This window comes from Coenobita brevimanus, chromosome 41 (genome assembly GCF_032717465.1).
Source record: "Coenobita brevimanus isolate Jiangsu-jjx chromosome 41, ASM3271746v2, whole genome shotgun sequence".
Classification (NCBI taxonomy): Eukaryota; Metazoa; Arthropoda; class Malacostraca; order Decapoda; family Coenobitidae; genus Coenobita; species Coenobita brevimanus.
In genome coordinates this window covers 8,819,453-8,843,377 of record NC_136994.1, presented here as the reverse complement: position 1 = coordinate 8,843,377, position 23,925 = coordinate 8,819,453, and positions in this window count along the sequence as shown.

Below are 23,925 nucleotides of genomic sequence, written 5' to 3'. Positions count from 1 at the left end.
AGGTCGCATTGAAATCTCCAGTAGACACTACCCACTCGTCTCGGTCACTTGTAATACTGATATGACTTTCTGACATGTCCTTCCACTGCGCGTGAAGGATTTTTTTTTTTTTCTATCAGCATTGGCCCATGCCAGGACACATAACTTAGGCCCTTCAGATTCCTTGCCCAGTCTCCAGTTCTCCTGAAATCGTCGCGAGACTCTGAGGACGGAATAATAATAATAATAATCAATCAATCAATCAATCATTTCCTGTGGCACCCTCGGGGATGCATAGGGCCTCGATGAACTCACACCACCACATCCTATCTTGTGCTAACTCCTCAAGATCTCCCCAACACTCATCTCCAGCTTCCCGTCTCATTGTCCTCATCCACGTCTCTTTTGGCCTTCCTCTACCTCTCCTACCAAGTGCCACCCACCCTGGTGTACCTCGTACTATTCCCTGTCTCCTATACACATGTCCTAGCCACTTCCATCGTGAGAATCTAACATATTCATCGATCGGCTGCACTCCCGTTATTTCTCTAATTCTACTATTTGGTATCCTTTCCCACCACTTAACTCCTAATATTCTTCTAAGTGCTTTGTTTTCAAACACCAAGAATTTATTTTCCATAGTCACTGTGCTGTACCAAGACTCGTGTCCATAAATTAAGATACTCCTAACCATTACCTTATAAAGTTTGATTTTTGTATGCACAGAAAAATTATTATTCCAAATATTTTTAAGCATTCCCATTGCCTGATTAGCCTTCTTTAACCTTTCCTCGAATTCAAAGTTCAAAGAACCATCCTTGGCTAAATAAGTACCTAAATATTTAAACCTATCAACTTGCTTTACAACCATGCCTCCAATTACACATTCCTGCGCATTTTCCATGTTCATATTGATTATTTCAGTTTTTCCACAATTAATAACCAAACCCACCTTGCGACCTTCACTCACCAAACAGTCCAACACTCTCTGCATCTCTTCTGGCCCATCACAAATCAAAACTATATCATCTGCATAATCTAAATCCAAAAGTTTCCTGTTCTCTCCCCAAAGTATACCTGCACTGGTTTCTGTTCCAACGCGTTTCATAATGTAATCAATGACCAATATAAATAGTAAAGGCGATAGAACATAATAATAATAATAATAATAATACCAGCGGAAACAATAGTCTTCGCCTATGTAGTAGGTGAAAATTAATTACGTGAATAAGTGTACAAGAGATTCGATGAATCTAGCTTTTTTTTTTTTTATTATTTTTTTTTTTTTTATGAAGCTATATTTTTTTTCAGCGTTACATCAGTAATTTATTCCACTGAAAATTTTTCATTATTCATAACATTGATCAGGGGGCAGTACACACGAAGCCAAAAGTGCATTTTTCTACAGGACAGAATTAATTAATTTCCATATGTGAGATTGGATCGTTCTTTTTCATCTGTTTTAGCTGAAACTGAAAAACACTGTTGCCACGACCATGAGAATTTTCATGGTAACGTTATTAACAAGAAAAGACTATCTTCATACACCTGCGGCAAAACTACTGCAGCCAGTTTTTTTAGTGTTTCACTTTGAAACTCATAGAAAGTGTGAAACTATTATATTAAAATGCCTCTTATCTCCAAAATTGAAAACTGCTAGATAATTAGACCACATGTCAGATCAACTCAGAATTTTAAGCTGAGTAACTCTGATATTCATAAGAAACTCACAAAAAAATGCTTCCTTATAGCCAAAATTGTAAATCGCCTAATAGTCAGTTGATGCATCAGCTGACGCAGCAGATGACATGTTAAATCAATTAAAAACTTCAAGCTGAGCAACTTTATATTTCATAAGATAATCGCCCAGAGCTCTCCAAGAGCAGATTTTCGAACTTCCTTGAAGGAGAAAAAAAAAAATATATCCCCAGGTGTACCACTTATACACCTGTCGTCTTTGCCGCTGGTAAAGTTTGTACTTCTATAACTCACTCTCGGCAAAATAAAATCGACTGGCATTAGCTGGAAGAGTCCATCCATCCATCATCCAATCCTACGTTACCCACGAGGAGCGTAGGAGCCCGGGGCTAGGCACGTTGATCCTGATATTTAAGATGAGTGACCAGCCTAACTCATCCCTGAATGGCATTACGCTAGCAATGAACCCCAACCATCCCTTGGATATAAACCTTCACCGGCTCAATCCGATTGGAACACAGTAATTACCCACTAAACCACCAGGCGCCAAAATATGGTTATATGGTTACCACCCAGCGTAGTAAATGGTTTCCTGGTGTACAGGAAACCATTTGGCTTGTCACTCATGTAAAGTCACCCACAGGCAGAAGGAAGAGGAAAGAATGAAGGAAAGACAGAAGAGCGAGTGTAAAGTCACCCGTAGGCAGAAGGACGAGAAAAGAATGAAAGAAAGAAAGACAGAAGAGGACGGAAGGATAGAAGGATGGAGGAGAGGAAAAGGCAGACACCCGAGAACAGCACTACATCAAGCGAGTGGATGGTAAGCGCCCCCACCTACCACAATTTAGCTGGAAGAGAATACTAAAAAATAAGACCGTGAGAGTTACTATGGGAGTAATTCTTTAAAACAGGAGTGACGCATTAACCCTTAACATGCATGGGTTATGCGGCCCCCATGGAATGTACGTTAACCCGATCAGTCCGGTGACATTAAGTTTAGTATCCCTTGCTGTTTCCCTGCGATTTAAATCGAGACAGCCACTTAAAAGGGGACAATGAAGACTGCTTTAAATTATTCCGGTTAGAGAATTATCCCGTAAGATGAAGAAAGTTAGCCGGAAATGGCAAAAAATAAAACGAAAAACACGGCATAGGATTAGACGTGAATTAACTATCACTTTCGCGTGTCGAGGTGTGCGTCAAGGCGGCAGTAAATTGTAAGCCAGTTATCACAAGGTTACTGCCGCTCTTAAATTAAGGTGTCGAAGAAAATTTACATTCATGGCCTTGTCCCTGGCTTTACTGTCTGGCCGAGAAATAACATTGTTCCCACATTTTCAGTTTATTTTCTTCATGAAGCTACATTATTTTTCTCACCGCATCCCCCCCACCCCTCTTCCTTACTCCTTCCCGTTACTTTCATTTTAATCACTTCACTCTAAAGCCATACTTTTCGTTTATTGTTGCTATCCATATACGACTTCGTTAATTTCAAGAAATATTTTTTGCAATGGAGGAGATATATATGACCTTCAATTAACCCTCTAAAACGAAAGACCATTGACTATTTAATATCGCCCAAGGGTTGCAAAAATTAATTATGCTAATATGTCATCGTAATAAAGTGGTTAAGGTGTACAAGACCAAAGTTATTTTACTCGTCAGTTTCACACACCAACTGACCACCACCAGATTTTACTGCAGGTATCTGTTCATTCATTTTGCCTCTTCCTCCCCTCGCTCCAGTTCGTTGGATCTCTTCTGTATGCTTTCACACTCCACATACATTTGCCGACTGCGTTTCTCACACTGTTTAAAGGCATTTCCTCTCTTATATCTTCCATCTACTATGTCCTCTCGCTGTTACTGTTTGGTTCCATGTTTCAGGTTGCCTATTTGCCAACGCTCAGGCACTTCTTGAAATTTATGATTCTGAAGGAAAATTGAGGTGGACGTCTGTATGTGATTACCTTGTATGTCTGTTGCGAATGCCGCCATACAGAAGGATTTGATGATTAACAGAAGCTGCTGCATTTGAAGCTGGGGAGAGAGAGAGAGAGAGAGAGAGAGAGAGAGAGAGAGAGAGAGAGAGAGAATCTTAACAGAAGCATAAAAAAGGGAAGAGAGAGGCTAAGCGATCCTAAGGCGGTGATGCCAGAAATAAAATTTGCGAGGCGTGAGTGTGATATCGAAGAGGAAAATGGAAGATGGAGAAACTGATGGCGAATACAGTGGATGCAGAAAATTCGAGGAAGAGAGAAGCAATGGAAAGAGAAAGGGAAGGAGTAGGATAGGGACAGCGAGAATGACTGCAGAAAAGGAGGTGGAAAAGAGAAATGGATTTAGGAGGCAGGCTAAGGAGGAAGAGATTGCGGACTGTAGGAGCAAGAGAGAGGCGGGGTGAGGAGTTGTTATATAATGGGTTAGACAAGAGACTCCAGGTCTGTGTTTACTCAGAATTTTAGCTAACTTCCAAAACATAACGAGTCTCCACAGAAATTTGATGTCACCATTTTCAAATATTTACTCATGGTTGTTTATGAGATGAAAGGTAGCTAAATGTATGAAGTCGAGAAGCTGAACAAGCAGTCCTATGCACCTCGTAAACTCAAGAGAGTTTGTAATATATAACCCAGAGCAAGAAAGGGAAACGGGAGTAGGTAATGTGCGGGAACTGGCGTGAGGGAATTGTCACAGGAGGTGGCAATGAGATGGAATACGTTGAAAGGGAGAGTAGTGAAATAATGATCGGGGTGGAACGAAAAAGGATAGAAGCAGGTAACGAATGGAAAAACAAGGAAAGAAAAGGGGAGCAACTCCCAGTCCGTCTAACCAAGCAGACCATTCGACCGCAGGTAAGCAACTGCCCTTATGGGGTTTTCCCACACGTTTCCTACACCTCTAATGTTGTGTCTCGTCTTTGTGCAACATATTCTGTGCAGTGCTCCATTATGTGTTATATTGTGCGGGCCTGTTCTACAGGCAGGGCACGTGTCGTCTGTGAGTCCATCTAACCCATATCAAAGCTGGTAGCTGAAGAGAGCTGGGTTATGTTCTGATCTAAGCCTGGCTAGTTGAACTCGATTACCATCTACTTAAGATCACATCCACTGTACTGTCACCTCTGCGATCCAGACTTTTACATGGTTAAAAGAGGCAGAAATCAAGTCATTAATGATGACCAATGTATGATGGAACGGTCGGGACCTCAGATTGATGGAGACTCTCTCCCATTAGCGACCTCTTCGGTTGCGTTTATAACATTTCAAGTGGTCGAGTGGTAGCATGCCAAAATAACGTAGCCAGTCTCCAACTAGGCCAACCCAAGCCCAACCTTCGCAGTTTCCCTGAATGCTCTAAGTTTCACATTAACAAACTACTAGGTAAGCTCTATACCACCAGTTCTCAAGGGTTATACAAACAATAAAGTTCGAGTGGGAGGGAATGTGTATTAACAAGACCAAAAAGTAATCTTCCCCAGCTACTTGCTTTACAGATTAAACATGAATCAGTTGGCACATTGTTCGAAAAATATCTCTCTATATAGTCCTAATATCAAATCCACAAAACTTAGCTCCTCTGTCCCGGTCCAATGGGTTTCTTCATAATCGTCCCTCTGAACACCTAGTTCACTGGTCCAGTCCTCTGCCACTCCCGACCTTAACTTCCACACTGGGACCATGATTCACTGGGACTTCAACCTCCACGCCTGGACTTGGACTCACTGGTACTTAGACCACACTTGGATTTTGACTCACTCAGGTACTTCGACCTCCACACTGGGACCCGCTAGAAGTTAATATGAATAATGAATAACCGCTCTCCCCAATGCAAATAATCCCTTCACGTGATCAGGAAGGTCTCATAATAAAGAAACATGAGTTACACCACTCGGCAACTCAAATAATAATGGAATTACACATGGCACTACTGACACACAGGTCTGCTCAAAATAATACTTATTGTAGGGATAACATGGAAGAAAAAGTACTGTAACAAATACAGTAAGCATGAATAACTGTAACTCTAACCATGAAAATCATCACTGTATCAATATCATTGTGCCTCACAAAGTAACTATGTGAACATTTACTCACAACATAGCCCTAACAAATACCGAATTGCAAAGTCATTTCAACACAATAATAAATAATTCACAGTTCCAAGGCACCTGATACTTGGCCTACAAAACTCACACAGTTATCTGAGGCTCTGACAGAACTAGCTAGCATTCTCGTATTCCAGTTACTAAATAATAATACAAAGTACAGTACACAAATATATAGGAAATACCTCACTATCCAGCTCAAAAATGTAGGGGAGGTGAGCGGGAACAAAGGACTCGCTTGTCCAAAGGATAATGGCGTCACCGTTACATTTCCTGAGGATTGACAACACTTGATTCTACCCGAGTCTGTTTCTTTATTTCGTCACTATTGTCACTCGTGAGATATCACTATTCGCGTTTCAACATACCAGACATATCATTAATATCAAATTACTTACATAATTCCTTGGAGGGGGGGAGGGAGGATGACGACCATACCGACCTACTGGCATCTATCACGGCCGGTAAGCGAGTGAGACGCCAAAACTGCGTGAGTGATGCAAAGGGGAGGGGGAGATGACGGCGTACGCAATTTAAGATTTTAATTATTATAGACTCGAGATAGACTCAGTGTGACGTCTTTCCCCTTACAATCGATTACTCAAAAAAAAATAACATTCTCTAGTTACAATAATTGCTCAGCAACCTCTCTCTTTTTATACCCTTACATCGAAAAACAATGAAAATCATCGTGCTTTACATCATTTTGCCCACGCGTACATTATGCTGGATCACGTGACCAAAGGCATATGTTCAAATCTCACTCGAGTTTTATATTATAAAAGAAACTTAATACTAGTGAATTACAGTAGGGAAAAAAAAGTGACTTAGCAACTAGGTACGGTAACTTAATCTACGTTCTGGCAACGTCCGCATGGAAACAGCCATGCCTCTGCCACTCTCTCTCACTCGAACTTTAGGTCATATAAAATAAACTAGATACAACTCATTATCACTTCCGGGCACAACACCACTGGGTGGATATAAGAAAGGCGGGGTCTTGTAGTATGATGTTTTGATCGAGTTGTCGTATTGTACTGCGGGTGAAATGAGTATGTACCGGTAGTCGTTTTGTCGTTTCTACATTAATGGTGAAATATGAGGTGGGATATTGTTGTTAGGGGTTTTGATAATGTTTGTTTGGCGATTGTTTTATGTGCCAAGGTATGATGTGTGTCTGTCACGTAATGACAAAGGTGTTTTGTGCTGGCACAGGCTGCTCCATTGAATTGTGTGCCTATCATATCAATGTCATTTCTGTCGAGGAGGATTTAAATTTCAGAGTGTAAGTGAATTTAAAAGTGATTTTGGTGCCATCACTGGCCTCAGTACTAACAAGGCATATGGGCCTGATGGGGTCCCTCTGTTGTTCTCAAGAACTGTGATTCTGTGCTTACACCCTGCCTAGGCAAACTCTTTCGTCTTTGTCTGTCAACTTGTACCTTTCCTTCTTACTGGAAGTTTGCTCTCATTCAGCCAGTCCCAAAGAAGGGTGACCACTCCCAACCCTCCAACTATCGTCCAATTGCTTTAACGTCCTGTATTTCAAAAGTTTTCGAGTCAATTCTTAATAGAAAAATTTTAAGGCATCTTTCCTATCACAACCTTCTTTCCGATCGTCAGTATGGGTTCCGTCAGGGACGCTCCACTGGCGATCTTCTCACCTACCTTTCAGACTCCTGGTCATCCTCCTTTTCGGGACTTTGGCGAAAGCTTTGCCATTGCACTTGACATCTCAAAGGCTTTCGATCGAGTCTGGCATAAATCTTTAATTTCCAAACTGCTCTCCTACGGTTTCTATCCTTCTATCTGTGCCTTCATCGCTAGCTTCCTTTCTGGTCGTTCTATAGCCGCTGTTGTAGACGGCCATCGTTCTTCTCCTAGATCTATCAACAGTGGTGTTCCTCAGGGCTCTGTCCTATCACCAACTCTCTTCCTTTTATTCATCAATGATCTAAGCTGTACATCTAACCCTATCCACTCATACGCTGATGACTCCACCCTTCACCTTTCCATTCGGTTCCCGCAACGCCCATCTCAACAGTTACTTCAACAAACAAGGGATAAGGCTATGGCACACCTAATGTCTGACTTGGCTCGTATCTCTGACTGGGGTAAAAATAATATGGTTGTCTTTAATGCATCTAAGACTCAGTTCTTACACCTATCAACCCGACAAAATCTTCCACAGGTATACCCACTAATGTTTAATAATATTCAGCTTAATCCTGCATCATCCTTGAACATGCTTGGGGTTTCATTTACTCGGGACTTATCTTGGAAAGATCATATTACATCTCTTGTAAAATCTGCTTCCAAGAGATTGGGTGTGCTAAGCCGACTCCGCTCTTTCTTTACCCCTGCACAATTGTTGACTCTATACAGGGGTTTTATCCGCCCCTGTGTGGAGTACAACTCTCATGTGTGGGGAGGCTCCCCACATACAGCTCTTCTCAATAGGGTGGAGTCAAAGGCTTTTCGTCTCATTAACTCTCCTCCTCTTACTGACTCCCTTCAACCTCTGTCTCTTCGCCGCACTGTTGCATCGTTATCTCTTTTCTATCGCTACTTTAATGGTCACTGCTCCTCTGAACTGTCTGCTTGCATTCCTCCACCTCTACGACGGGCGTGTAGCACCCATCTGGCAGCAAACTCTCATCCTTTTTCTGTCCAACTCTCTAATGCAAGAGTTAACCGTTACTCCCAGTCTTTCATTTATGCAACAGGTCAGCTCTGGAACTGTCTCCCTCTGTCTGTATTTCCTGCTGCCTATGATCTCCAGTCTTTCAAACGCAGTGTGTCCAGGCATCTCAAAATGATCGGATCTTGAATTTGGCTCTATATTGTATTTTGTTTTTCTCTTGGAGGGAACTGTTACTGCGGGCTCATGGCCTTTGGTTCCTTCTTCCTCGCATTAAAAAAAAAAAAAAAAAAAGTCAGCGATGATGTGTAGGACGTTGTTCTGTATGGTCTGCAAAGTGTTGTAGTGAATATTGGATAGGATGGGAGCCTATGCCGGGAGGCAGTGGACATCACTGATCTAGTTATTGTTTGTTAAGTGTGGGTTTTTGTTGTTGTTGCCCAAAGTCTGTCCTCGTAGTTGCACTGAGTGCATTGGGTCTGGGGATGTTTGTCCCTTGATGTCTTGTATGTGGTCCTTTCACGTGAGTTCGGTGTCATGTCACCCCAAGGATCTTAGCGGTTTGTGTGTGTGTGTGTGTGTGTGTGTGTGTGTGTGTGTGTGGATTAGTGTAGTGTTGGGTAAGTACCTGTATTCATGCTTACCACTGGTGATGGGTGTGGTCGTGGATTTGACTGGGGAGATCATTAGCCTGCTATCCTCAGATCAAGTCGGCAGTGTGTTGAGGTAGTCCTGCAGCAGTGTGCAGGCTGTGTCTGCAGTGTGGTGTGTGTGGCTGTTACGGTGATGTCATTTGCGTAGAGGAATGGGTAATACGTTGAAATAATGTTAAAAGAATGGAGAAAGGGGTGGGTAATGGGCTGGAATAGGTGGAGAGGAAGGAAAGAGGTGGGAATGTCTGAGAGGAAATGGGTGTAAGGATGCAGAGGGGGGGCTACCGATTTGACTGCAATGGGCTATGGAAGTGAACCTGGTAGAGCTGGCGATGGAGGAACAATTTTCAAACGATAGTCTAAAAGGTTACATCTCTTTCAGAAACTTTAGATTAAGTTTCTTTAGAGTGGGTTAGAATGGTCTGTTAAGGTCTAATTACCTTGGATTAGCCAAATCTGTTAAAGATTGAAAAAAAAAAAAATAGGTTAGGTTACATTAGGTTACTCTGACAGTGTTACATTAGGTTAGCTTTCAAGGGCGAGGTCGTTAGGTTAAGACAGGCTTAGGTTGGATTAGAAAAGATTTGTTTAGGTTAGGTTAGGTTAGGGTTACTGGGCGAGGTGTAGGCAAGATGTTCGCGGGAAATCGTATCGTGGAGGATGAGACGCGTGCTAATACATTGGAAATGGAATACGACATCACGGGGGGAAGGGAAAGGGGAATCAAGCGTACTGTAATATTGGACGAAAGGAAGGAAAAGATCGAATGAAGAAAAAATAATAAAGAAAGTTGAGAATGGTGCTAGCTGGGGGACAGGGAACTGAGAGGAACATAACGCAGGAAGTAGCGAAAAGGATGTGTGGAATGTTTTCTCTCTCTCTCTCTCTCTCTCTCTCTCTCTCTCGGGTACACTTAGTCATCCAGTCATAATGGCAACGTCGGAGCCAGTTCAGCGAGAAATGATTCGGCAGCGTCTCACCTTCTCTCGGGAGTAGATGAAATAATCCGGTGTCAAAAAAACAAAACAAAAAAAAACAAAAATCATGAGGAAAAACCGTGTTTTGATATTAAACCAACCTATAGCTAACCAACATTGGTCTAACCTAACGTTAATCTACCGTAATACCTTATTTTGTTTGAGTGGATCATGAAGGTGCGACGATGCCGAGACTTCTCGAAGCACTCGATCCAACTACGCCAATATGACTGGATGATCAATTACTGTATACTCGGAGGAAAAAAAAAAAAGTGCGCACAGTCAGAATCATACAAAAGTCAAAACCACTGGAAACAAAGGATGTAATGAATGTGGACCTTGTCTGTTGAAATAATCGGAGCAAATGGCAACGACCTACTATCCATTTCAGAGGCGGAGTTGCGCTGTTTATCGCAAATATCTCCTAAACGAATCGTTGGATCAGTATGGTATTTCAACACACTACTTTTGACATCCGGGCCTAATTTATGACCCTTAAACCATATTGCTATTTATGTTATGTGAGGAGTTTACTTGTGAAAAATAACAGAAAGTCGACTAGTCATGATGACGCATTCGAAGGAAAGTGTTGCCCCCCCAACACCCTCCCAAACTATTCCTTAATTACCCCTACTTCTCCCCCTTCTCGTCCTCGTTATCCCTCCTATTCTCCCCGAGCTCCTCGCCTCCTTCATCACTCTTGTGTCCCTCCCTCATTATCCCAGCACTGTATTATAATGTAAGAATGTTATGTAGTTGGGGGGAAGGAATGGTCAGAGGGTTGTTCAGGGTGTTAGTGGAGGAGCTACCCCACACAGTCGCACTCGTCCGATTTTGTATAACACCTTAGATTTGATGACTGGATTAGGCTTAATATCCTTCAGTAAACTCCTAATGCAACATATGTAGCAGTATGGTTTAAGGGTCATAAATTAGGCCCGGATGTCAAAAGTACTGTGTTGAAATATCATACTGATCCAACGATTCGCTTAGGAGATATTTGCGAAAAACAGCGCAACTCCGCCTCTGAAATGGATAGTAGGCCGAAATATAAGTAAATAATTGAATAAATAAATAATTAATTAGGAATGAGAAGGATATCACATGATACGATCGGGTTCTAAAATATAAATTTCAGTGTAAGACTGACTGGACGAACGAAAGCAGTACTGAAAGACTGAGCGAGCACTAAAAAAACAAAGTTAATACCTTGCAACAAGCGCTTATTCTTTTTTTCTAGAAATAATGACTTATTACAAACTACTGTAATAAGTGCATGGAAGAAACAGCAAATTAGGAAATGAGAAACAGTGACATCAGAACGAGAGATTAACAAGGACAGTGTATGAGGTGGAGGCGAGATCGAGGATGTGACGGATGGATGAGGGGGAGAGGAAATGAGTGAAGGGTGTGTGAGTTGAAGAAAAGGGAGCCTGAAGGCAGATAATAAAATGACGTAGAGGGGGTTCGTTTTTGGTCACCCATTCAGGATAAAGGTGTCTGGATATAGAAACGACAGAAGTAGGCAGATTATTATTTAAAGCGACATTACAGACAGGCAAAGAGTGAACTAAAGAGGGAGAAAGAGCTCATTAAGAAAGAATTAATATTTTCCTACGAGTCGCACGCATCAAAATTACTGTAACAAATATTCCGACCTCTTAATCCCTCACTGATCTGCTTTCTTCACTTCCCTAACTCCATAGTAGACTGAGAATTGACTTGGATTGCAGGTTTATCTGGTTATTTACTTGTGAGATGAAGTGGCACACAGTAGCCCTCTAATGGCTGGAATAACTCTGATATTCCAAATAACGATAGATTATTTTATTCAGCTAAGAAGAAGTCACAGGAGTCTAAGCTTAAAAAATGACACCATTAGCCCTTATATTCCAACTAACACCAGACGATTTCATTAACTGAGAGGGAGTCACAGAAGCCTGACAATTAAAGAAAAACACTTCCACCGAACTCCCTTGTAATGTGTAGCATGATGTACAGTATCTTCCGTGTGATAGTCTTAGGCAGGTGATGGGAAGTGCTAATGTCAACCATCATGTTACAGCGGCATCACTGACTTGCCCTCTCGGCAGAACAAAACACTTCACATCCTGGCTTGTGCTTTATGATGCCACCATTTCCTCCTCTCCATGATCGTGCATATCAGAGGCCACAGTAACAGCCACACCTGCGAGTACAGCACAGTCCCCGAAATATTTATACTTACCTTTCATTTCTTTCCACTTTTTGGCATTGAATGAGATGTTCAATAATATTCTCCATTAATTCATTTCCCATGTGTGTGTGTCCTAAAAATATAGTATATGGAATGGAATGGAATATGACCTGATAGGTCATTCAGTGCTTTGATGAGTGAGATATGAAAGACGATAGTTTAAAAGAATGAGTATAAAAATAGAGAAAACTACTATACAATAATCATGCAACTAAAAATCGTAGGTAAAGTGAAAACAGATGTAGACAGCAAGCCCTAAAACACAACTATGACAACACTAATCACAGCTTGAAGTATAGCCCTGTCTCCTTTAAAAACGCCATAAGGTTAGAAACATTTGCACTATTACCTAAAACATCTGATATGAATCCCCTATTTGTTAAAAATTTCGCCCGAGAGCGGGCATAGGTCGGACAGTCCGGTAAGAAATGTCTGCAAGTTATTGTGACATGACAGATGTCACACTAGGGTGGGACCCCTCGGTCCAAAAGGAACCCATGAGCAAACGCGTATGGCCAATTCGCAGCCTAGTCAACCTTGTCTCAAAACCCCGACAAGCCTGAGAAGAGGATGACCAGGCATAGACCGATGGCCGGATCTCTTTATACTTCGAGTTATTTGCCAGGGAGGGGGAAGCCCATCTCGCCTGCAACTCAGACCAAAGTTACGGATAACGGTCTTCAAATCAGAGTAGGGAACCTTATTATACTCAACAGAAGGAAGAGAACATGCCGATTTTGCTTCTTTATCAGCAAATTCGTTCCAGTAGAGATTAACATGTGACGGTATCCAGCAGAACGAAACAAATTTATACTTTGTAGCCAGGCGCCAAAGCCAAAACTGAATCTTCCTTATCGTAGGGTGGAATGTGTTAAACTGCTTAATGGCGGTCAAGCTTTCATAGGAGTCTGAATATATTGCAAACGTCTTTCCCGGCATTGAGTAAGCCTCTTCAAGAGCCTTCTCAATAGCAGTTAGTTCAGTAGTGAGAATAGACGCATTATTTGAAAGCCATCCAAGACGTACACCCCCTTTATGGACGACAGCACAGCCTACACAAAAGGGTGACTTTGAGCCATCAGTATACAACTTAACTGAGTCTCTGTGGAGGTCATGGCGCAAAAACTTCGATTTAGTTTCTTCATCCGAAAAGATTTTTCTACATATGGTTTTGGGACACACATTAGGTTCTGGAATGAGCCAAGGAGGGAGACTGCTGTAGCTTACTGGTCCAATTTTTTGCTCCCTCAGCGATGCGTCACCCACAGGAAGCATGCAAATCTGGAATGGTATAGAGGCTCTTGGACCATAGAACTTAGACGAGTCACACTGCAACAGAACATCAACACAAGGATTGGTGTAACGATTGCTCTTAATTCGCACAATGTAGCGAAGCCCTAACTCATGCCTGTGTAAGTCCAGAGGAAGCTGGTCTGTATCTACATATAAACTCTCCACAGGGGAAGTGCAGTAGGCACCCGAGCACAGTCGTAGTCCCGTATTGTGGAGCACATCAAGCTCATGAAGTTTGGTCTTACATGCAGAGGAATAAATTTGGCAAGTGTGGTCAATCTGTGACCGGCACAAAGAGTTATAGAGCCTGAGAAGGGAGTTCCTATCAGCACCCCAATCAAAACCAGAGACCACCTTAAGGATATTCAATGATTTCTTGACTTTAAGCTTCAGATAATCAATGTGCTGTGACCAAGAGAGACGTGAGTCAAAGATCACGCCCAGAAACTTAACCTCCTTCTCAAAAGGGATGATATCATTGTTTAACTTTAAGTGTGGGACAACCTCCTGGCGTGTGCTTCTAGTGAAGTGGACTGCAACAGTCTTGGAAGGTGAAAAGCAAAAACCATTATCATCAGCCCAATGACAAATAGTATATATGGACTTTTGCAGGTGATGACTAATCTCGACTGCGTCGTAGCCAGACACACAAATTGCCAAATCATCAGCATACAGGGAGCCCAACACAGGGCGGGAAATCTGATCGAGAACACCATTGATAGCCACAGCAAAACAGGTGACACTAAGAATGCTGCCTTGGGGAACACCCTCCTCTTGCCTATAAGGGCTGGATACAACATTTCCGACACGAACCTTAATGTAACGTTCTGACAAGAAGGAGCGGATAAAGCGAAACATATTTCCCTCTATGCCATATCGAGACAGCTGAAGAAGAATACTAGTGTGCCTGGTTGTGTCATACGCCTTCTCGAGGTCAAAGAACACTCCAATAGTCTGACATTGGTTGGTAAAGCTTTGCTGGATTTTATTTGAGAGGATCAGGAGGGGGTCTAATGTCGAACAGTTCTTCCGAAACCCAAACCGGTAAGGAGAAAGCAGCTTTTCGGATTCTAAGTACCACACTAACCTTGCATTAACTAGCTTTTCCATCATCTTACAAACACAGCTGGTCAGTGCGATAGGCCTATAGGTGGTAGCCAAAAGGGGATTTTTGTTTGGCTTGCTGATGGGAATGATGAGGGAAACTCTCCAACTGGCAGGAAAAATGCCCGTTTCCCAAATTTTGTTAATGATCTTTAGGAGGAACTTCGTGGCCATAACATGCAAATTTGTGAGCATTGAATAGAGGATGTTGTCTTCACCTGGAGATGTAGAGGTAATCGATGACAAAATGTCTTCCAGTTCCCGGATTGTGAACGGAGCATTAAAGGCAGCATTGCAAGAAGATGGAGAAGGTAGAGGCATGTCAGGAATACCATTCCCTGATATTCGAGAGGACTTGGAGACATCAGCAAAATGCCTCCCTAAGGTCTCTGCAACCTCAGCAGGATCAGTGAGGAGGTTGCCACCTATTTTCAATGTCGGGTTGGGAGATGGGATAAATTTGCCTGAAAGCTTTCTAATTTTCCTCCATATAACCCTAGAGGGAGTCTTGGAATTAATGCCGTTGATGTAAGATATCCAGGAGTCCCGCTTGGCCTTTGGAAAGTAGCGACGCTGCTTTGCCATGGCACGTTGGTAAATTTGGTGCATGGCAGCTGAGCCACTAGTCTTGTAACGCTGATAACATTTTCTCGTAATTTTCCTTAGTATGGCACAGGTTTTATTCCACCAGGGGACCGCAGGTCGATGCGGTTTACCTTTCGACATAGGGATGGGCACATGGACACTGCCCATAATCGCAGCAACAAAATAATCATAGGCTTCCAAGTGACTAGAGAAGGACTCGAAAGGCCTAGCCAGAAGTATACCGTTTTTATAATTCAACCAATCAGCCTCCCGCTCCCTCCACCTAGGAGAGGAATGAGCAGGAACATTTTTCACACACTTTAAATGGATTGGGTAATGATCGCTTCCATTCAGAAAAGGATTTACTGACCAGTGAAAATCCATATGGATGGAGGGAGAACACAAGATCAAGTCAATAGCAGAGGAGGCTCCACTACAGACATTGTGGTAAGTCATAGAGCCATCATTGTAAAATGAGATATTATATGATTGGAGTATGTCATCTATCATCCTCCCACCAGCATCCAAAATTGTACCACCCCATAGTGGATTATGGGCATTAAAGTCCCCAAGAAGGAGAAAGGGGACAGGAAGCTGACGGATTAAGTCTTCAATGTCATGCTCACTGAAACCACCACCAGGTGGAAGATACAAGGAGCATACCATGAGCGAATATTCCAATACAACCGTAACAGCAACAGCTTGGAGGGTCGTCTGCAATTGAACAGAAGAGTGCTGCAAGGACCTGTGAACAATTATTGCTGCACCCCCATGCGCCCGATTTCCTGGCGGAGGGGGAGACCCGTGAAAGGCATAATTCAATCCAGGATTGTATACCTCAGAGCCCAACATGGTCTCCTGGAGACAAACGATACCTGGATCAAAGTCATGCATCAGAACTTTTAGTTGCTCAGACCTAGAGCAAAGACCCTTACAATTCCACTGCAAGATGTCAGAATGGAAAATTACCTGCTAACGTCAGAAGCCCCAACCTTTCCATTATGCGGTTGGGAAGATGAAGGCACACGTTTGGTATCAGGGTGCAATGACAGATGACGGCTCCTCATGGACTTGTCAACATCGGATTTGGTGACTGGAAACTTAGAAGTTTCAGACGAAACAGACACGGGTTTTTGTTGCCTCGAGAGGGGATGGACAGCTGTATCAGAAGCTACAGGGGGGTCTGAGACAGAAGGTAAAGGAGAAACATCCATCGAACGGTCGTCAGGTGAACAGTCCTTATCAAGTTTTGAGAACTTATTGGATAGTGGGATACCACCAGTATCCATAGGGGGAGAAGAGTTCCGGGATCTCTTAGAACGGGGAGGACAAGTGAAGTCATTGTCAGCCTTTACATTCGTTGAACGAGAATGCTCCTTCACAGAGGGAGCAACCGCACTCTGCTTTCTGATTGCCTTTGAAGGACGAGGTGAGAATGACATTGCTCGAGTGTGCTTCCCCACAGAGGGAGCAGTCGCACTCCGCTTACTGACGACCTTTGAAGTACAGGGGGACAACCAGATTGCTTGAGAGTGGTCCTGCACAGAGGGAGCAACTGCACTCTGCTTACTGACGGCCTTTGAAATGCAAGGTAACAATGACTGGGCAGAGGACGACTGGGAAAAGGAGGGGCCCTTACCAGAGACAACGCCAGTACCACGAAGGGCTTGGGATAAATGCAAATCTGAAGAAGCTGAAAGACCAACAGAAGACCTGTCACCAGAAGCTGGAAGGGGCTTAGCGGGTGACTGAGGGACATTCTGCTTAGTGCTGCTAATAGTAGTGCGAGGAAGTTGAGAGGACTGTCCATCAGAATGATGGGATTGAAACCCTTGAACGATACTTGAAAATTTGGAGCTAGGGTGTTTGTGGGCCATCAACAACCGATGCCGAGCATTTCCAAAGCTAATATGCTCATTATCTTCGAGCGCAATGATTTCCTGCTCAAACTGGTACCACAGGCACGTTGCGCCTTTCAGTTTCTTTACCTCAATAACATTTGCAGTACAACGACGCAGTATCTCCTCATCCTTAAAATCACAAAGATCACTGCTGTAAATGACTCCTTTAGCAGTGTTGAAGGTTTTATATGGGGAGACAGCCTGAAGAACCGAGTCAGGAGATGGAGTAAATTTAGACAAAAGGGCGGCCTGTGTGTCATTCCCCGCTTTGACTAACAAATTTCTCCCATACCTCTTCAAATTCCCCTCAGGGATATTCCCTATTTTTCTCTCGAGGCATTCAGATCCTTTGATAAAATTGGTAAGTCCATCCTTGAATGTGGTGACATGCCAGTATGGCTTAGGAACGTCCCTAGGAATGTTGGGAATGCCGTCGTCAACTTTGAAAGGCTTAGGTATGAAGTCAAAGGGATCGTTGGACAGATTTGCAACACTGAAGAGTTTAGCCTTGCATCTAAGGAGTGTGGTACCTTCGTCTAAAGCTCGAAGAGCAGCCAATGCAGAAGTGTTCTCGCAGAAGGTAATGTAGGCATCAAATGAAGCTCCATCCTGGCACAGTATCAGCTTTAATCTGCTTATGACACCATAAGGCCTCATGGTAGCATAAAGAATGTCGTAAGCGATTGCTTCTAGGATTCCGGCACAGAGAAGCACCCTTAAGTGCGGGTTTTCACCGGCAGGGGACTCAAAGGACTGGCCGTCCTCCACACGAGCATCAGATTTGGGGGAAGTAGTCGCCATAGCAAAAATAAAAACCTTCATTCCCCCACCCCTCCACTGACCATGGAGCCCAACAAGGGGAGGTCAAATGCCAGAGAAAAGACCACTGGCGACCCCAGAGGTAGTGGGAGAGTATACGCAGGTAACCAATGGGGAGGCCCGGACGAGGGCGACCCCAGGATGATAGGATCCACCATGCCCCCCAGTGCCCATTTGACCCTAGCCAACGCACGACCAGCCGATTGACCTAGTCGGGCCCAACCAGGCCGCCCGTCTAGCCGGAATAAGGGACCAAAGAGGTGTATTGCTAGCTGCAGGGCGCAACGTGCAGCATCGCTCAACCCCCAGGATTCCCGTCTCCCAGCATTACGGGACGCCACGCACGGCAAACACGTGAGGAGGCAACACTCCCGCCCTAGACGGGCATGGACTAACATCACCAGCAGGCCTCCACCAGTGATGTAGGGGGTGCTTGGTCCACGAGACCGACAAATGCCGAACCCTACAAAGGTAGGCATGCATCCAAAGTAGGTGGCACCGCCAACCACGCTTCAAGCCCCGCCACCACGTCAAGGTGACCCTCCTCAGCGGGGAATATAGTATATGGATGGGATTTGACACTGCATACAAAATATATAATTTTACAAATAATTATCTTTTTAATAAATAAGTTATCCGATTCTTTATTTGTTTTATTAGGATCGTGAGGACTCGGGGTTGCGCCTTTCAGTACAATAATTGATGGCCGAGGTGTCTAGAGACTCGCACTTGAGCAGCATTATATGAACAACAGATCGCTTCCATCCCTTGGTCGTAAAACTTCGAGCCACATTCAACTGGAAAGCCTTAATTCACTCGACAATCTGTTCGTTATAAAAATTGCCATCCATTGTATTTAATATTTTCTTGCGCTACATAAAACCACTGGACTTGTCACACTATGTACAGCCACTTGTAGGCACGACAGCCAGTGTTTCCATCTGTTATAGTCAGCGTTATCAGTCCCATCTCCCCGTGACTGCGAACCCTGAGTTGGTCGACTCAGTTTTCGAGCCACCAGAGAGGGTGAAAGGGCAGTCGGGGCAATTTACAACTATGCCGTGTGGAATGGTGGAGGGAGGCAGGGAGGATGGCAGGGTATGGCTCTTGAGGAGAGTAAATAAAATTATTGGATAAGGAAAAGGAAGGTCTTAGCTACACCAGAATGTTTAATATACTTTAGGTAAATATAATAAATCAAAAATGCTATAACATAGTCACATTTTACTAATGTACGACAGAACAGGTTAACCCAGCACAACATAAATCTGCACACACACACACACACACACACACACACACACACACACACACACACACACACACACACACACACACACACTGGTGAAAAGGAGACTTTGTGTAATTTTTTAATGTGTCTAGTATAAAAACGAGAGTATGTAGGATTAATTCATCATTTTATTATTTAGTTCTTTTGTGCCATGTCAGGAACGTAGGGGTCTGAAGCTTAGTTACTTGGTTCAGACATTAATTTAACCCATAAAGCTGGGCTGACAGCAGGCTGACAGACATACCCGTCATGAAGAAGGTGTTTGGGGCAGCACGGATGACGGACATAGATGCTTTGCGTTTCCCGCCAGCATTTGAAGTCCTACCCATTTTCTATGGTGTCCAGTGTGTGACGTAGGCATAAAGCAGACACTGAGCGATGTGTTAGTCTTTCTCGGGAAACGGGAATGAAGTGTTGGAGTGAAACGTGAACGTGGTCTTTCGGGACAAGTACTGTACATTGTTTTTTTTATCACATGGTATTGAAACAGATTTTGACTGGAATGTGAGAGTGATCTTTCTTGGCAAGTACTGTATAATGGTTTTGTATCGTCTTGCAAAAACCTTGATATAAAAAAACGAGCTTGAGTGAAAATGAAAGTGACCTTTAGTGGATCGTGTATAGAAAATGTGTTTAAGTGAAAGTAATCTTGCGTTGCAAGTACTGTGTATCGTAATGTATAAGCCTTGGTATTCTCCTCTTCCACACACAGCATGGCACAATGTCACTCTGAGGGTGAGGCTACACTTGCCCGAAACCTGTGACTGACGAAAAGAAACGAAGCACTGAGTTAGAGCTGCATCAGTGCCCGTGGTTGAACGTCGGACGGACCCCGGAGCATCGTTTCCTCTTGTCGATCACATGTTTGGAGCAAGTGTGGACGCAGCCTGAAACAGCCGGATGAACTGGGCGAAGAAAATGAGCAACCCGCTCGTCCAAGGTGTGGGGATTCACTGATGGGGGAGTGGCAGGGGCACGTGACGAGGAGTGGGTACCGTACTAGAGAAATAATGCTTCACTATTAACTGCTATGAAATTATTTCTAGTGGGTTAGAAACACACGAGGAGGTCAGCCCCATCTGGCCTAGGTCGGCGAGCGGCCAGCTGGCCCTAGCCACCAATTTTTTGGCTTGAGGACACGTCTACCAGCGACCCAACAAATTATCTCCATTCATCACCTAATATCTCCAGAACCCCCTGCAGAGGAGAGACGAAGGATTGGTGAGTATTCTGATCTTTAATTATAAGTTCTGGGTACGGTACAGTACTGTCCGACTGATTAGAAACATGACGGGCAGACGCATCCGTAATAGTTAAAGTTTGATTTCCATTGGTGTCTCGCAGAGACAAAAGGGTGAATTCCTAATGTCCTAGACATGGCACTTATAGGATTGAGTGACTACGGAAAGAATTACTAATTGGAGAAAACCTATAAAATTAATTACATTTATTAACAATCAGATGGTTATAAGTAATGGAACTGAAGTCTTCTCTTCCCTTCATTGTCAGAAATTACGTATGTCTTATCAACACGTACAGTGGAAGGGTGTATGGGAGGGGGAAACAAGTGCAGACCTAAAAGTTGTCGGATACGGGTGAGGATGAATGGTGGGAGGACGTAGAGAGAAGCAGGATCAGTTTTAAGGTCGATCTAAATTCTAAATTATCCTGTCACCGTGGGCAGGGGATATTATTTAGAAATAACCTGGTATTGCCAGACAAGATTTATCTGAATTTCTAGTGCGAATGTCATACAACGGGATATTCATCCTCTCTGGCTTATGGATGAAGCTGAACTCATGCAAAATATTTCTAGTAAACATTGTATGCAGCAGGTCATCTCTGAAACTGTCTTCCTCTGTATTTCGTACTGCCTATGACCTCCAGTGTTTTAAAAGGAAGTGTGTCCAGGCATCTCGAAAATAATGGATCTTGAATTTGGCTCCTTTCGTTTTAATTATTTCTCGGAGGGAACAATTTGCAGGCCTCTAGTTTTGGTTCCTTCTTCCATGCACATATAAAATGCCTTCAGATTTCAGCATAGGGAACTGTTTATATGCATATGTATATGGTTGTGCTGGATAACCTATTCTGTCGTAAATTTATAAATTGTGACTATGTTATATATTTTTCTTACATTTTCCTGGAACGCATTTATTATTTTTGTGCAGCTGTTTTTTTTTTTTTTTTTTTCTGTCCACTTACTCTACTCCTTTCAGGCACCATACCCCGTCACCCTTCCTTGCTCCCTCCCCCTGCATCATTCTAAAATTGCCCTGACTGCCCTTTCCCTCTCACCACTGGTGGCTCGAAACGAAACGTGAGTCGACTAACTCGGGGTCAGGAACTTCGGATTCACGGAGAGATGAGTCTGACAACGCTGACTAACAGTTGAAAGTGCTCGCTAGTGTAGGGACCGTTAATGCGGATGAACTGACAGTGGTCACTCGTGCGTACAGTCTTCTAGTAATATCGCCCATTTCTGTTGTCTACCTAGTCTTCTCGTTTCTTTGTTTACGGTCTCTGATGCTACCTGGCATGCTGTCTCTCCTACCCAATCAGTCTACCATGCTAGTGGTTAGTCATCTCTTTCCATGCGTTCCATGTGACAGTCATTCCGCTGAATTTTTTTCCTGTTCTTTTTCCTTTTTTATTATTATTTTTTATTTTTTTAGTCTTTAATGCTATTTATTTTGCTGTCGTTCCTACCCAATCAATCTACCATGCCTGTGGTCAGTCATCATTTTCCATGCGTTCCATGTGACCAAGTCATTCCACGGAATTTCTTTTAAATAATTCTCCACATCGACACCTCGTTGTTTGCACACCTGTTCAGTTATTCACTTATCACTTTAAACGATTCTAAATATCCCTGCCCGCCTAAGGAAACTCATTTCTTTTTTGTTTTCTTTTTTCAGTGTGCCCAACTTGCATTATAGACTTAACATTCCGTTCCCCTAGACTCAGCAGTTCTCCCAGGTACCACACACCTTTCCATATCACCACCCCGGCATTAATACTCGCCGTCCTTATTGAATACATGCTGGAGTTGTCTTATTCAGGAACTGTGCCTTGGTAATAGCGGCTTCATTTTAGACTTCTCTGTGGGTCTTGTGCAAGTTCAGTAACATGTTTTATAACCAAATTCAGTTCATTAAATAATTCGCTACCCCAGCCTGGCATCGAACTCGCATAATTTCAGACAACAAACGACCTTTCTAGCGACCTAGCTCTTACCTCCTGTACATGACTAACATTTCATTTTCCTAAGTTAGTGGCGAATACACCTCTCTGTCATATAAAGACACCTTCGTCTTCATTATCATACTTTCATCACCAGTCGCTGCCATCTTTCCCCATCTACCGTCATGTAATTCTGAGGTTAGCCATAGAATTAACACAAATTTAATCCGTTCAGTCTGTCTTTCTCACTCTGCCTTAAGTTTAATGTGTTCAGGCATCTCCAAACAAAAAGAGCTTGAATTTGGCTCTCTGATATTGTTATTATTATTATTTTTTTTTCTTGGAGGCGCACTCTTGTGGCTCCTGACCTTTGGTTCCTTCTTCCTTGGATAAAAAGGCCATATCATGAGTCGTGTGTCGGAATCTCATATAAAGCAACTTTAGAAAGTATATCCTGCCAGACAAATTACCTGTCTCTGTCGTGCTACAGCATCTTCCACACACAAAAGAGCATCATCATGAATACGTATAGTGCTGACACTGTTTCCATTTCGGTATAAACCTGTATTGATGTATATTTATTTAAATGACACGAAATACTCATATCGTCCAGCCTGACTCAATACGACAAAACCATCCAGGCTTCTGTGGTTTAGAGTCCAAGATCAAACAGGTCCATTTGAATGCAAGCTAAATCATTTGATATATAGGGAGGCATTTCAATGTGAATTAAGTAAAGTGAAATTGAGATGTTTATTTTCATCGAGATGCAAGTTGAAATATGGATAGAAGCAAGACAGAATAAAAAAAAAAATACGAGATTCAGACACGCAGTAGGCTAAAGTGATGTGGCGATGATGAAGGAGGAGGAGGAAGAAATATTACTAAGAAATCCGATAAAGAGGTAAAAGTACATCTAGCCAACATGACTGAAGAGTATCAGTTAAGCCCGGGTGGTGAGAGAATCGGCTTCAGTCTGGTACACCGACCATACGTAAACAGATACGGTACTTTGAACTAAAAAGGACGCACGTTTTAAAGATGAAGTATTCATGCACGGCCTCCCTCCAGCACGTCCTTCCCTTCCTCTCCCCTCGTCTTTCTTCCTCATTAATCTCTTTTTCCTTTCATTCTCGCACCCTTCTACTCTCTCTCCCTCTTCTTTGCCGACCTATCACATACCTTAAAACGCACTTGTCACGTAAGCAAAACACACTTCTGAGCCCGATTCATACAACGTCAACTGAAATTCGGAAAAATATATTCCTGTGTTGATTCATTGTCATATGTTTTACCTGTCAATTCTCTACCAAAAATTCTGAGTTAGTTTACTCAAAATGTGAAACAGGTTTTCATAAATTAAAGGAAGCTGTGTTGTAAGCAGCTGTTACAGTTTCCAGTCTGGGTATATTGATGGGATAGTACGTGCTAGTAAGGTTCGGAGAGATTATCACTTA